The sequence below is a fragment of the Ursus arctos genome, unplaced genomic scaffold, assembly GCF_023065955.2.
Source record: "Ursus arctos isolate Adak ecotype North America unplaced genomic scaffold, UrsArc2.0 scaffold_36, whole genome shotgun sequence".
NCBI lineage: Eukaryota > Metazoa > Chordata > Mammalia > Carnivora > Ursidae > Ursus > Ursus arctos.
Window position 1 is genome coordinate 14,267,648 of NW_026623050.1, and position 16,444 is coordinate 14,284,091.

General features: G+C 45.5%; 1 long non-coding RNA gene across 4 annotated transcripts in view; it reads left to right on the forward strand.

Annotated features, from left to right (window-relative positions):
• The first annotated feature begins 3,318 nt into the window (after window positions 1-3,318).
• Window positions 3,319-16,444, forward strand: part of LOC113269594 (uncharacterized) — a 45,353-nt gene continuing 32,227 nt past the window's right edge. For 3 of the 4 annotated variants that reach the window (XR_003321505.4, XR_003321504.4, XR_008957106.1), the window contains exons 1-2: window positions 3,319-3,587; window positions 4,836-4,949. This is a non-coding gene — a long non-coding RNA (uncharacterized LOC113269594). Of the gene's footprint in view, window positions 3,588-4,828; window positions 4,950-16,444 lie in introns of all 4 variants that reach the window. The other variant, XR_008957105.1, reaches the window with a different exon arrangement.

Here is a 16,444-nt window from a genome sequence, read left to right on the forward strand (position 1 = left end):
CACTCATTTTTCGTGGGTATGTCACCTAGGAGTGGAATTGCTGGGCCATGGGGTAGCCATTAACTTCTTGAGAAATGGTGCAGTTGAAACTATTTATGGTAGGTTGTGTATTAGGTTAGCCTAAACTACACCACAGTAACAATAAGCCTCACATCTTTATGGTTTACTGTATGAAGTCTCTTCTTGCTCACACAAGTCTGCTGAAGGTCAGGCGACCCTCCGGGGCAGTTCTCGTTCATGAGGTAATTGAGTGATACAAAATGCTCCCATCTTATGGCTACACTATCTCAACAGGAGACCTCTTTAGAAAGAGTAGAACTCATGCATCTCCCTTCAATGCTTTGGCCAGGAAATGACATGTCACTTCTGGGTGCACCTACTTGATCAGAACTCACGATCCCAGGGGCGCCTGGGTGGCACAGCGGTTAAGCGTCTGCCTTCGGCTCAGGGCGTGATCCCGGCGTTCTGGGATCGAGCCCCACATCAGGCTCCTCCGCTATGAGCCTGCTTCTTCCTCTCCCACTCCCCCTGCTTGTGTTCCCTCTCTCGCTGGCTGTCTCTATCTCTGTTGAATGAATAAATAAAATAAAATCTTTAAAAAAAAAAAAAAGAACTCACGATCCCACCTCACTTGGAGAGGTCTGGGAAGTATAGTGTTCCGTGTACCAGGAAGGAAAGGAGAAACAAATCTTGGTGAGCATAAGTAATGTCTACGACACTTCACAGATCTGTCAATACCTCTGTTCTAATGTCGTACTGAAATGAAAGTCTGGCCAGGTATTAAATCCTAGGTAGAAAGAACTTATTTTCCTTGCAATTTTGAAGTAGTTTCTCCATGGTCTTTGAGCTCCCCGTGTTACTTTTAAGAAATCCAATGCCATTGTGGTTCTTTATGTGGGAACTGTTTTTCTCTTTAATCCTAGTATATCCTAGTATCTGGACAGTTCCTAATGATATGCTTGGTGTGGATATTTTACTTTCTTATTTTTCATCACTATGTTTTCCCACTGCTTTCTGCAAGGCTTTCTCAACTTCCCATTCTTTTACTGATTTAAAAAAATTCTACTTTTTAGGGGCGCCTGAGTGGCACAGCGGTTAAGCGCCTGCCCTCGGCTCAGGGCGTGATCCCGGCGTTCTGGGATCGAGCCCCACATCAGGCTCCTCCGCTATGAGCCTGCTTCTTCCTCTCCCACTCCCCCTGCTTGTGTTCCCTCTCTCGCTGGCTGTCTCTATCTCTGTCGAATAAATAAAATCTTAAAAAAATAAAAAGTAAAAATAAAAAATAAAAAAATTCTACTTTTTATTTGTAATTTTTAGATTTTTCTTGCTCACTCATTATTTCCCATCTATTGCATCCTGTAGTTTTATGGATGCAGTAATGGCTAATTAATAAAAGTTTTTTTGAAGTTTTCTTCTCTGGATCACATCTCTTTTCTCCAAGGTTTATTTTCTCCTGTTTATTTGTAGTTGCTTTGCGTTTTTAAATCTTTCATATTAGAGAATTTCCTCATATATCTGGAGATCTTTGGCTGCCTATTTACATGTAGGTGTCAAGGAATAAAAGATTGATTGGAAGCCCTCTGTAGGACTCTGACTGCTGAGCTTTCCTGTAGATCCATGAAGTGGGACCCAGGCATTTTGTTGGGTGATTACCATGTCAGTATTGGTAGGTGTTTTCTTTTCGGGCTGCTCACTTTCTCCACAGGGGAACTTGCCAGTGTCCTCCCTGGGGAGCATAAGCTTGAACGTCAACATTCATGGAGGTAAGGGAAGGAGACTGAAGAAGCTAAGTCCATGGGAGTTGGAGAAGCCTTATGCTTCAGAATAATGGACTTTACTTAATCCTATTTCTGTTTGGCTCCGAGCCATCACTGAGTCCGGAACCATGCTGGTTCAGCATCTCTAGAGAGCAAACATCTTGCTTTTTACCAGAATAGGAGAGAGATAGCTAGCTGTGGGGCACAGGGAAGAGTCTGTAACTTACGCAGATTTCAACAAAACCTTTGTTTCTTGCCCCCTCTCCATTCCCTTCATCTTCCAAATATCAGGGACCATCAATTTGTGACCTCTCCAAAATTTTTTAGAGCAACTTACCCAGCTTCTTCTTATCTTCCCCTTAGATTTTATTAGGTTTTTAGATTTCTCCACTTTGCTCCTCTTCTTTCGGCTTCCCATCTTCTACAGTGCAGTTGGCAATTCTTGTCTGGTGTCTCCTCTACAGCGTTTTTGTCTTTGGAGTTTTTACCTTCATTAATTCCCTGTCATTTTCAGTAGGTTGTACAGAGAGTTTATATAAATGCTTACTCTTAATTTTCCATGTTTATTTTGAGTCATAATTATTTTTTAAGGCTAAAATATAATCCTATCACTCCCCTTTCTGAAATCTGTTCATAGAACTGTAACACCTACAGCTTTAATTCTAACCTTATGTTAGCACACAAAATTTTTCATGATTTGACTCGGGAACTTTTCCAGTCTTAACCCAACAATCCAGCATAGCAGGTTATATGCTATTTTTCAAACATGACTGTTTTTTCTTATTTTCAAAGCCATGCACAGACCATTTCCATTACTTAGAATCTACTTTTCTTCCTCCTATGAAACATCTACTTATTTATTGCCTCCCCTATGAAGCGTTCTTTGGCTCCTCCAGACCAAAGTAATTTTCTTCCTATGTGTTCACATAGCACTTAATATACTTGTATAAAATAATTTCTATTTTCCCAACTTTACAATGGACAATTTAGCGGTAGTATTTCCCAGTCCCACGATGGAGGAATGCCCTACATAAATACTATCAGCTCTCAAAAACTGAGATTGTGTCTTCTCCTTTGAATTTTTTAGCACTTGGCAGTGTCTTCCATATCTCAGGCACATGTACTTCAATAGATCTATGACCCACGAGTGAATAAGGAAGAGATAATAGCAGACCCCCTGGGTGTTATAAAACAAGGGCACCAAAGCACAAACCCTTCACCTGGGAGTCAGCATTTTCAAGTCCTGATTTTTGCCTGACTTGGGCTTGCAGCATATAATCTAGCATAACTCACTCGTCTTTCTGCTCTCAAATGTGCTTCCTTGTAGAATAGGGATCTCTCCCAGAATGGCTTCGCTTTCTGGAGAAGGGCTAAGGAACTCCTTTGAGCTCAAAGCTTTTGGGCCAGCTCTAACAAAGTCATGGGCAAGTCTGTTTCAAACTCTGTAGCTGAATTGTTTCCCAATTGTGCTAGATAAAGTCTTCCTTCCGCATGCCGGGAATGCAAGACCCCCCCCCCCCCCACTGGTGAATGTCGTACATCTACACGCTATAAACCACCTGCTACTGGGTCAGTGCTGTCCTCCCTGCGAGTTACCTCCTCTGGCAAATATCACCCAGGCTTTTTACAAGATGCACCCTTTTGCCTGATCTTGTTTGCTCAATGCTGACCTCAGATGAGGCTACACACAAGTCCGCACCCCACAGCTGTCTCTCTCTGTAATCACGTCTCAGGCCAGGATTTGTTTTGTAAGAGATCCAGCTGCATGGAAAGTCCCAACAATTGCAAACACTCAGTGGAATCCTCAACATTTGTGGCTGAGACTTTCAGGTGAGAAAACTTGTGAAAGATCGCGCTCTCTCACGGCATTTCACGACCGTGAGCTCGTTCTCAAATGCCTGCCTAGAGACTCTTTGGACAGGCGTGTTCTTCCTTCAGAGCGTTCTTCCAGAGCTTCAGCTCTCTAGCCAGCCGGCCAGGGGATTTTGTTCTTTTTTGTTTGCTAGCTTTGGGCAGTTTACCTATTTTGGGTTCACGTTTGCACGCCCGTAAAAATAGTTCCGGTTGCGAGAATCCACCAAGATAGTGTGTGTAAAGCAAGTAGCACACAGTAGGTGTCCCCTTTTGGCATTTCTCCTGTGGGAAGTGTGTCCGAGTTCTCTCTCGTTTTTTTCTTCTCTTCACTCTTTTTTTTTTTTAAAGATTTTATTTATTTATTTGACAGAGATAGAGACAGCCAGCGAGAGAGGGAACACAAGCAGGGCGAGTGGGAGAGGAAGAAGCAGGCTCATAGCGGAGGAGCCTGATGTGGGGCTCGATCCCATAACACCGGGATCACGCCCTGAGCCGAAGGCAGATGCTTAACCGCTGTGCCACCCAGGCGCCCCTCTTCACTCTTTTTAAAAAAAAAAAAAATCTGCTTGCTGGTTGCCCTCTTTCATTCTTTCTTTTCTTCGGGATGCACACTTTTTAGTTTAAACTGTAACTTTCAATGTTTTAAATTTAACAAAATGTGTTATATTTTGGTCAGATCTCTTAACATCTAGTTTGTGACGGTTTCTTTTTCACCTAAGTTTTCTTTCTTCTTTTTGTCTGAAAGTTTGTATTTGTCTTGGTTTGGAGGCTTTAGAGGTAATTCTGGGTGGAGTTTGAGAGACCTTTTCTTGAGGCATTCCTGTTCATGGTTGGAAGGACAGAGAGCCGGAGGAGTTCGCTCACTGGAGAGGTGGTATTCTGGAAGGGGAGTGATGATAGGGAGATGCGAGGGTTAGGAAACAAAGAAGAGTCACAGAAATTCAAAAACAGGAAATGAAGCCCCACGACAGCTCATGGACCTTTCAGTGTTGCCAGGAACCCAAACCACTCTTTTTAGGGGTATTCTCCTCTCCTGTTCTCTCCCTCCTCCTTCCCTTCCCCCACATGTGTTCTGTTCTCTCATTTAGCCCGTGCCCCCTGATGGCCATCCCAGCTGCCTCTCCACGACCTTCTTAAGATTAAGTCAATATCTCAGTTGCCCAAACCCAAACATTTCAAGAAGGAAATCTCATTGGACCGTTCTCCTTTTTCACCAGACCCTAGGTCACCGGCCTGCCTACAGTTGGGGTGTCCTTAATCAGAGTCCAACTGCACGTTGTCGGGGGTGCAGCGCCGCTTGGAACCACTGTGCCTTCCTGAATCCGTCCCAGCTGAAGCGTAAGTCTCTTAGGAAAGAGTGGGGCTATAGCAGTGCACTGGATTTGATAAAAATATCAATATTGGGATGCTGGTTTGAAGTGAGAATTTTTAAAAATACAACTAATACATAAGAAAACTCTAATATCCTATGATATGAAGCATGCTCGGAAATCTAGTCCTCTAATAAGAATTTGCCCACCTGAGGGATCACTCTCCTTCCTTTGGAAGAATTCCTTTATGGGGAAGTTGTTGGCAAATCATTCTGAAGTGACGTCATCGCCGACTTTAAAACCTCCCAGCTGGTTTCCCGGTCCCTTTAAGAGGGAGCGGCCAAGGGGGGGTGTGCCGGAACTGAGTCAGCATACCTGCCCATAGAGTTTGATGGGAAACCGGCCTTCAAGTGTGTCCCCAGCACACATCCCACACACTGGCACAGTCATGCTTGACAAGGGAGCTCCCGAGGGCAGCAGGCCAAGAGGGGGTCTTGCTCGCTACGCTAGGGACCTGGCATTTACTCATGCATGTGACGGAGCCAAATCATTGACACAGACGTTAGATATATTGTCCGAAATTCTCTCTTCTCAGATGGTGTGTCTCGTGTCACATCGTGCCTAAAATTATCCTGCATACACCCGGGAGAGAGATGTAAAACTCACGTGCTTTCCGAGTCCTTGTCCTCCCCTCCATGGTCTGCCAGTGACCCTGTCCCTCTTCATCTCTCCACCCTCCTATCTCCTCTGCCCCAGGCTCCCACTTCTGCCTGCTCTATGATAATTCCGTGTCCTCTGACTCCCCCAGTGTGACTTTGGAAGTAACCCGCAAGCGTATCTGGGTGGTGGAGCCACATCCCCGTCCGTCATCCGAATCCTCCCGCTGAGAATGTGGGAGAGAGCGGCTTGTAAGGCCCAAACTGTCAAGGTGGCTGCCCCTGGGATGGGACACCCAATTTCCCCTTTTTCTTCTCTAAGTGCCTAATGACAAGTCCCTCAGTTTGAATGACGCGGGGGGCTCTACTCTGCTGCTTCTCCATCCGTTCCCATTTCTCGAAGCCGGCTTTCCTAAAGGGAGGATGACTGGGCACCGGCGGTTTGCTTCTCATTACGAGCATGAAAACTGGGCCTTCTACCCTCATTCCTTACCCCACCATTTTCATTTATTAAATCTGACATGTTACATTTAGCCTTCCTATCAAGTTCAGTGGGTTCTGAAAAGTACCTCTATCATCAATGATAAAGCATTGTTTTACTCCATTTTAGTTTATTAAAAAAAATAACTTGCCCCCAAAGCACAGTAGTTAAGCAAGCTAGGTAACAAATGTGAGACGCAGAAGAGGGTCACTTATTGTTTTTAGCAACTTTTCTCCTTTCTGGCAAGAATTCTATGAAAGAAATGGGTCAGTTTCATACTGCCGTTGAAAAACATCCCCAAGACCATGTTGGTGTTTTAGTCTGTTTTCTACATAAAGAGTGTTTCGTGAAAGACACGCCCAACAAGCATAAGACCAGAGCTTGGGAACCTCGATGTGTTCCAGAAACCAGAGTTCCCACATAACTACATAATATGCTGCTATCAGGTTACAGGCCTGCCACAATTGCCTAATGTAACATTGAGTTCGGGGCGCTGCCGTGGGGAGGTGTCATTACCAGGGGGACGGCTCAGCCTGAGTGGTTGCAGTACTCAGGAACTCACGTGCACGACTCACGGGCAGGCCAGTGCTCCACCTCAATCTTCAACCCCACGGATATCCAGGATTAAACTTCCCAAGGTCTTTCCCTGCTCTCCGAGGTCATATTGCATATCAGCTGCTGTTTCTGTGACACAGAGGTCAGGGAAAGGATAGCGTTTAATTGCATTGCTAGTCTTGCTTGCATGACCACGTTTCCATGCTTCCGAAATGTCTTTATTTCAGAATCCCCAGAATGATTTCTGACAACACCTTTGATCTTTCTTTTGCGGTGAAAAACAAAACAAAACAAAAACAAAAAACGGTTGATTTTTCTATAAGAGGTTTGGGATGGTGATGATGATGATGATGGCTTATGATTAAATTTAGTCATTTTCATATACAGTTTGAACCTGTGCCCATTCTTGTTCCTCTTTACCCAGTCCTGGATCCTGACGTGAAACGAGCCAGGCTCACTAGTAGAATTCATGGAATTCAGGAAGTCTAGCTGGATGACAGGGTTGAATATCGATTTCACCCGTTTATGAAAGCAACAGGTAGAAATAGAAGACAAGACCCAATTCTGTTTACCGTGGCTGGTGGTGTTTCCAGTTGAACTTAGTGTATCGAGGCTCCCAGGAGGGAAAGGAACTCTGATGCATGTATGAGAAAAACCTGGGATTTCAGTCCTCTACATCTATTTCTAGCTCCTCTTTGCACCACACGCGTTCGCTAATGTGGTCCTGCGTGGCCCCGAGTCCCCACCCTCACAGCCTTGGTGGGCTACCTCCTCTGACCCTAGTTGACCACATCCCTGCGGCTTCTAAATCCGATGTCTTAAGCCTGATCATTACCCCAGCTCCTAGCTCCCTCTGTGTCAGTATGGGTCACGGTTTACCTCTTCGAATGGCAAATTCCTTGGCTGAAAATTATCCAGATGTCCTAGAGAACTAAACGGGCAAGAGGTTAAATAGTCCTGTAAGATGATGGTTTTCAAACATTTTTTCTAAGTAGCAGAATGTCCTTTCTTCAAATTAAATCTTATGGAGATGCCCAATATCTAAAGCGGATGAACGTGTCACTGTGGAGATGTTCCATCACGCCGTCGCGATCATCCTCAGGAACCTTCACGAACTCCAAGCCTCCTCAGGACATGGACTGGAAACCACTAACATACAGGATTCTAAAAGGGAAGAGGAAGCCAAAATGTTTGCGGCTCATTTCAACAGCTGTTTCCCTCAGTAATTATAACTTTATTCCCATGGCCTGCCTCTGAACCTGAGCTTCCTGGATCCCATTCAGAGCCATGGATGGGGGTGACCTATAGTAGAGCTGGCTGCCCATCCCTTCGCTCAGTTTCTTCTCCAAGTTTTTCCCCAACTTCCTGCTCTTGTAAACCCTGTGAGCCTCTCGTCAAAGGATCTAGATTCCAGTTCTAGTTCTGCCCTTTCAGCTGTGCATTCCCGGAGACTTGATTTCGTCCTGGTTGATAGAGATAAAAACACCTACTTTTCCTGTTAGGATGAAAATCAGAGCTAATGGTGTAAAAGAATTGTGTGAACTATGTCTTGCATATACTTTTGAAGTTATATAGAATACATGCACATAGACTGCTGGAGATCAGAGATGGATCGCCAGAGAGATTTGGCCGGACTGCAATCATTCTTCAAACCTTAACAGTTCTGAAGCTACACGTAGAGGACAGAAATTTAGGAGGAAATGACCTGCTTTTTTCCCCAGCGTCCCCTCCCAGTGTTATGGCCACGGAATTGACCTACAAACGGCGGTCCCACATCTCGGCGCGTGCTAGAGGGAAATTTAAGAAAGATGGACCTCTTTTCTGGTGATGTGCCACAGAGCAGAGGATGGTCGCCAGACTCAGGTCTCTGGCAGCACCGGGAGACGGCATTTCAGGACAACTAGTGTCGCATGTTTGGGCAAGCACACGTGTAGGCTGCAGACAGAGCGAGGCAAGTTTCCGCATCTCTCCTGGGTCAGCAGTGTGAAGTTGCAGTAGAACCCTTGTCTGCCTCAATGAATTTAAGCAGAAGCTCTTAGGATCCTGGAGAGAAGGGTGAAGGGGACTGGCAGTGGCAAAAAGGGACACGTGCTAGGACGGTAATCTAAGTCACGTATTAATCCCGCGGAGCCGTGTTAGTGCTTTCCCACACAGCTGCGAGGCAGCCTCAGCATCTCTCTCACCGCAGCATTATAGGAAAACGCTTCCCAGCGCTGAGAGGAGACATATGAGCCATTTCCGATCTAGATCAATCCCTGCTGCCATCCTCGCCCCACCATCGCCCTGTGACTGAGGAAATGGAAACCCAGGGAGCGGGAGAAGCCTGTCCCCTGAGCTGTGCTGCCTCTGGGGACTCGTCGGGGCTGGAAACCCATCAGCACATCTGCTTTCCAGAGTGTTCCTGTAAGGCATCTTCCCTTCCTTTTACGTCTTCCTTCAAGGCAGAGATGCCGTCTGCTAAGACTTGGGTACACTCACTCTGCCCACGCTGAAGTCACTGAGCACGTGGTCAGATGACTGTGAGGTGAGGTGCAGGGAGGTCCCCAGTTCCACGGAGGGCCATGGCAAGGACAGGAAACCGCAGGGCTTTAGAGGGGAAGGAAAACAGGACGACTCGACACACGGGATTGTCAATGACATGACGGACTGGGGAGGGCGGACAAGTGACTCTTACAATACTGTATAAGGTCGGCAACAACTGCTGGCTCTACCCTTAATATTTTTGATAACTTCTTAGTTTGCTAAGCTTCTTGGTGATTTGGAGTCGTGGTTCAAGCCAGGGGCTGTGCAGCCAGTTTCCGTGAGTCACTGCTCAGAGGGCCCCCGTGTGAGGCTGCTGGACCGGGGCCATGCTCTCTCCTCTCCCAGCCTCTGCCCAGATGGATTGTTGCGTCCCTTCGCTCGTCCACTCCCTGCCTGTCTCCACTCCTGCGCTTGCTTCCCCTTTCCCAGGCCGCGGGTGCCTGCCTTGACCCGCCCTTTGGGTATTTCCTCCCTCCTCGCCCAGAAGAGCTTTTCTCCTCCCCGGCCCCTCTGTTCTCACTCCCCCTCTCTTTGCCATAATCTGTCTCCTTCCATTTGTTCCTTTCCTGAGTTCCACCCTTCCCTAGTCACACCCAGTTGTCGTCTTTTGTATTTCTTTCTCTAGCCACTTTGCTCTTTTTATTTATTTTTAAAGATTTTCTTTATTTATTTTTCTTTTATTTATTTTAGAGATAGAGTGTGTGTAGGGGGGAGGAGCAGAGGGAGAGGGACAAGCAGACTCCCTGCTGAGCACAGAGCCCAACATCGATCTCAGGACTGGGAATCATGATCTGAGCCTACACAGCCCCAAAAACCTGTTGGGAAGAAAATATAACCCTAGTACCTACTTGGTTCGGCAGTGAGCCATATTACTCAACATATAAATGCCATGTATTCACTTTTACCTTTTTAAAATTACATAGACAAAGCACACACACCTGGAACTATAGCATAAATAAATGTTAACAGCTTTGGTAATGCAAAGATTATGTCTATAGTTGTAGTTTATTCTGTGAAAAAAGGAATGGAAATGTTGACCAAGGTTGATGGAGGATGAAATAGTGATGTGAATGTGTTATTTACAGTCACAGAGGTAACCAGGGGAAGAACTGAAAGCTGTAATATAAAAGCTCCAAAGGAGGAGGAGGAGGGAAGGTGAGGGATAATACCAAAAAGCTAGATGGGGGCACCTGGGTGGCTCAGTTGGGTAAGCATTGGACTCTTGATTTCAGCTCAGGTCATGCCGGGTTCGGAGTCAGGCTGCACACTGGGCTTAAGATTCTCTCCCGGGCCCTTCGTCCCTCCCGTGTCTTAAAAAAAAAAAAAAAAAAGAAAGAAAGAAAGAAAGAGCTAAGTCACCATTTTAAGAGTAAACTGGTATCATTTAAAGCTGATAGGTGGAGAAATAGATATCTATGTTTATGGTCCGGGATTACACGTGGCAGAGTGGCTGCCTCCAGGGCACGGCATGGGGGTAGGCTGGAAAGGGTGTCTAGAGAACTGCTTTAAAGTTTCCTATTTTTTTAAAAGAGCTCATTCTTATTTTACTTCAACCTGAAATTAAAATTAAATCCTGCCCCACTGTATGTATTTGTGCCTATTCGGGACAGGGAGTTCTCAGCACCCACCAGGGATTAATTTTTACATTTATATTTGCCACATGCTACATTTTTTTTCTTACCCCTGTTTCCCTCAGAATAAAATGACTGGGGCGCCTGGGTGGCTCAGCCAGTTAAACATCTGACTTAGGCTCACGTCATGATCCTGGGGGCCTGGAATTGAGCCCCATGTCGGGCTGCCCGCTCAGCAGGGAATCTGCTTCTCCCTCTCCCTCAGCACCTCCCCCCGCTCATGCTCACTCTAATATATAAATATTTTTTTTAAAAAAGAATAAAATGACTGAGTTGGTGACTTCTGGCACTAGAATGTCATTTCTTAGAAAACAAACATGACTGATTCCAAGCCGGGGTTTTATGACCGACTAGAAAAGCAGTTTTATTTATTTATGTATTTATGTAATTTTTTAAAATTGAAGTGTATGTGACATACAATATTAGTTTCAAGTGATGCAACATTTATAGACACGATGAAGTGATCACCACGATAAATCTAGCTCCCCTCTGTCACCATTCAAAGTTGTTACCTGTTATTAACTATATTCTCTATGTTGTACTTTATATCCTATCTTACCGATTTAATACCTGGAAGTTCATACCTCTTCATCCCCTTCCCCTATTTTACCCATCCCCCAACCTCCCCTCCCATCTGGCAACCACTAGATTGTTCTCTGTGTCTATGAGTCTGTTTCTGTTTTGTTTATTTGTTTAATATTTTTAGATTCCACATAAAAGTGAAATCACACAGTATTTTTTCTTTGTCCAACTTATTTCACTTGTCATAATACCCTCAAAGTCCATTCGTGTTGTTGCAAATGGCCCGAGTAATATACCATTGTGTGTGTGTGTGTGTGTACAGCTGTGTGTGTACACACACACACACACACGCACACACCTTCTTCATCCATTTATCTACCGATGGACGCTTGGGTCGCTTCTGTATCTTGGCCTTGTATATAGGCCTGCAGTGAGCATAGAGGTGCATTCCATTTATCTTTGCGAATGAGTGTTTTATTTTCTTATGATAAATACCCAGGAGTGGAATTGCTGGATAGTTCTATTTTTAATTTCTTGAGGAAGTCCCATACTGTTTTCCATAGTGGCTGTTCTGTTTTGCATTCCCACCAACAGGGCATGAAGGTTCCCTTTTTTCCACATTCTCACCAACACTTGTTATTTCTTCTTTTTCATTCTAGCCATTCTGTCAGGTGTGAGGTGATATCTTATTGTGGTTTTGAGTTGTATTTTCCTGATAATGAGTGATGTTGAGCATCTTGTCATGTGCCTGTTGGCCATCTGGATGTCTTCTTTGGAAAAATGTCGATTCAGGTCCTCAACCCACTTTAAATTGGATTATTTTTTGATACTGCGTTGTGTGAATTCCTTATGTATCTTGAATATTAATGCCTTATTTGTTATATCCTTTACAAATATCTTCTCCCATTCAGTAGGTTGCCTTTTGTTTTGTTGTTGGTTTCCTTCACTGTGTAAAAGTTGTCTAGTTTGACGTAGTCCCCTTTGTTTACTTCTGCTTTTGTTGCCCTTGGAAAAGCAGTCTCTTCACTGGGTCCAGTGCGGCTAAAACTGGGCAAGAGGGCCAGAAAGCATTGTCCCAAATGCCCATATGGCTGCATTTTCTCTTTGTGGGCGATGACCCTGAGAACGTTCTGTTCTCACAGATGGCCTCCTTGCTAAAATGTGAAAAGAAAACTGTAAACAGCAATTTGCACCCTGTGGACACACGTTGCTCTGTGCCATAGTACCCTTGCAGCTCTGTCTGCCTAGAGAAGACTATAGGAACCAGTGGGGATGGCTTCCCTCTTCTCACTCCCAGGGACCAACTTGGAAGGGTGGAGGTGAGACTCTCATGCTGGCCAGTGACTGCTAGCCTCAGTTTCGGGTGCCCAGAACAATCCAGGAGCGTCAGAGAGTCCGGCAACCCTCCCGGGCAACTGAAGCTCATAAGTGACCACATTGCATAACACCCCTGCACCGGGTGTGACCAGAACCCAAGTACTGACAGCCGCCTCACCCATGAACTAAGGCAGTGAGCTGGACTGGGCATCAGCACAGCCTTAGGAAGTGAGGGGACAGGCGGAAGACGGGCAGGCACTTTTCAAAACTCTGAAACAAGGATTTAGTCACTGGGACCCTAGTCGCTCTGAAGTATGAACATTGCTTCCATGAACCCCTAACTTCCTCTAAAGGAATTGGTTCTACACGTAGTTCAGTACTTCACAAACCACAGAATGAGGTATGCAGGATTAAGTAACCGGGTCTTGTTCCCTTTGATGCCATCACAAAGTTCTCAGTCACCTCGCGTTGAAGGATACCTGTTGGCCAAAGAACTTGGAACACCACAGACTGCATTTTATATCAAATGACTTCAGACCTTGAAAGTTAAACCCATTCGGAGAGGAGAGGTGAGAAACAAGATGTTTAAGAGACTGATTAAAAAAAAAAATTCTAAGAGAAATTACGCAGACGAAGTAGGAATCCAGTTTCTAAAAATTAAACTGAATTGGAGCCAAAAAGTAATATATGACTCCGGGGCCTCCCAAGGGCAGGGGCAACTGGGCAGGTGGAATCCCAGTGTGATGGAGTTCCTGCCGATCTGGGGGCCACTCAGAGGAACAGCAGCTCGGGTGAGAGCTCCACCAGAGAGCAGGACATGCCGGAGTGGCAAGAGGAGGGCGGGTCTGCTCCAGCTGCTCCTCCCCGGCCAGATGGTGGTCTGGCCATGGCACTGGACTCTTGTCCTTGATAATTTAATTTGCAAGTGCAAGTCATGTTTCCCTGGAGAATGACACTCGAGGGTACCACAAGATGCTGTGCAATGTACAGTGTTCAGACTCCAGAAAATTCTCCCTAACATTTCTGGGAAACCTCAAAGAATGTCTTGAGTGGTGCCCTCTGAGCGACAGGATTGTCATCACTGATCACATGCCAGGGCTTGTCCTCCAGCCGCGACCCACCAGCATGGGGCTTGTGAGTGCCCACACCACCACCTGGATCTCTGTGCCTCGTGTTATGAGCATTGCTACTGGGGGCTACTCTCTGCCACCACCAGTGTTGAAGCTGGCCTCGCGTCTTAGTCCGTTTGGCTGCTATCACAGAAATACCATAGACGGGGTGGTTTACGAACAACAAACATTTGTTTTTCACAATTCTGGGGCAGAGGAAGGCACTGGCAGATTCAGTGTTTCACGAGCGCCTGCTTCCTGATTCCTACCTGGCCATCTTCTCGCCGTGTTCCCATATGGCGAAGGGGGCAAGGAAGCATTTCGAGGTCTCCTTTATGAGGGCACTAATTATATTCATGAGGGGGGAGCCCTCCCAAAGGCCCCACCTCCACATACCATCACAGTGGGGATTAAGTTTCAACATATGAACGGGGGCGGGGGAAACACACATTCAGTCTACAGCACCGTGAAGCTGACCGCTCCCCCTCGCCACTGGGAGACTGCACTGTCCTAACGTGACCCCCCTACAGCTCTGCCTGATGTTCTCAGCATCTTACGAGTACTTCATGCTTAGATTCCCCCTGTCTCTATGTTGACTGAAGCATTTTTGCTGGACGGAGCTTGTGTGCCTGACTCTGTCCTCTTTTCGGGTGGTTCTTTCCTAGAAGATTCATCATGCCAGGTTACCAGACAGGCTCAGAAATACCTAACTTCAGCAGGGAACCTGGCTTAGGTTCCAGTGAAAACTACCCTGCTGTTTGTGTTTATTATGGATCTGGTATGTGCCCAGAACTGTACCTGGTTTTGTGGCAGAAAATAAGAGTACGTTGCTTCTGCCTTCAGAAGTTTAAAAGTATGTTGGGAAAAACCAATATGCACATAATATGGTTAAGTAACAAAGCCAAGTGAAATAGGGGAAATTACTGAAATGCGCATTCAGAAATTGGAAGATTGTGAATCGTCTTGGGAAAGCTTGTAGGGGAAAGACTTGAGCTGGAACCTAACTAATGCTGTGTTGGTCAGGTGTCTCGGCTGTAAGTGACAGAAACCCAATTCAAATTCCCTTAAAGAAGGACCTGTGCGTCCAGAGAGCATCTATCTTCAGGCACAGCTAGATGCAGTAATCAGAAGTTAGTCTTTCCTTTCGCTTTGTGTTTAGACAAAGATAGACTAGGGAAGGTTTTCCTTAACATGACCAAGGCAGCATGTTTGTACATTTTCTTTGTGGATAGGATATTGAATAATAATAACTATGATTTATTGAGCCTTTACTAGGTGTCAGGCACATTTATTTTATAGATGAGGAAAGCAAGCATCAGATACCCTAAGGTATTTTAGGGAGATAATGAAATCCCTCTAACAGAGCTAGCAAGTGGCAGGGCTGATAGTGAAACTTGATACTGTAGTCATCTAACTTCTGAACCCATGTTTTTAACAACTGCACTCTTTTCAGTAAAGGCACCGTTGTGTCTTGTCCATCTTCTTAGCCTCCCTAATGTCTGTCAGTGCCAGCAATGACCATCTGAGAGCTGGATAGCCACTGACTGAGTTCCTTGTTGGTCACTCCCTGCTCTGAGACTCTTGCCAGCTAATAGCTCAGTGAGCATCTGGGACACGTGAGGTGACCACGAAAAACCGTATTGCCATTGTGTCCCATCTTCCTCCGTCAGACACCTGAAGTAGCAGATCTTGCTGTAGCAACCACACGATGACAGCCCCAGTGGAAGGCAGAAAGGGCATCATTGTACCTTCTCTGTGAAGGGATGGGCACTAGTGGCAAGTTGCACTAATGCTGACCCAATTTCTTGGTTTCTTTGAATATCAGGGTCGAGAATAGAGTGACACGGTGAGCCCAGAATGGATGAGTTATGGTCTTAAATTGGAAGAGTAAAAGTATGGTCTTGAATTTTGGAATAAACTCTCTAAAATGCTTCCCATAGTACCTCACGCAAAGCAGGGGCTCATAATTGTAAGACCGTATTATCATTACTGCTACCAGTACTGTGACTACTGCTGCCGCTCCCCCACCCCCTTCTCCTCCTCCTCTTCCTTTCCCTCCTCCTCCTCTAATGATTCTACTTTTAATAAAACAGCATAATGATGTTTATAATGAAATACTTCTTAATGATAGTATCAGTCAGGATTCTTTTGATGGCAAGTAACAAAAGACCTACTCAACATGGCGTAAGTGTAAAGAGATTATCTAATAAGTCTAGTGGTGAGGCAGTTCCTGGACCAGTGAATTCAGCGCCCAGCTATGTAATAAAGTCCCTAGTTCTTTCCATCTTTGACCTGCCAGGCTAACTGTGTTAGTTTTTGTCCTCATGCTTATCCCCTAATGGTGAGAGATGGTGGAGGCAGCTCCAAGCATCATATTCTCATGCATCCATATTTAAGGTTGGAAGAGAGAGCCCTCCTTCACTGTGCCTCTTTTTAAGAGTGAGAAGAAATTTTCAGAAACTTCTCTGCAGTCTTTACCTTCGTCTCAATGGCCAGAATTATGTTGTATGGCCATTCCCAAAGCAATGACTGGCAAAGGGAAATATAGTCCCCATAACTGGTGTGTGGGGGGGGGAGTGGCCTGTGCTTCCTAAATCCATGCACCTTTGATACCTGAACAAAGTCAGGGTTTGATTAATGTGAAAGAAATCAGGGGATGGCCATTGACAGTGTCAGCCACAAGGATGTGGCTGGAACTGTCCCTCAATGTAAGCAACCTGATTTCAGCC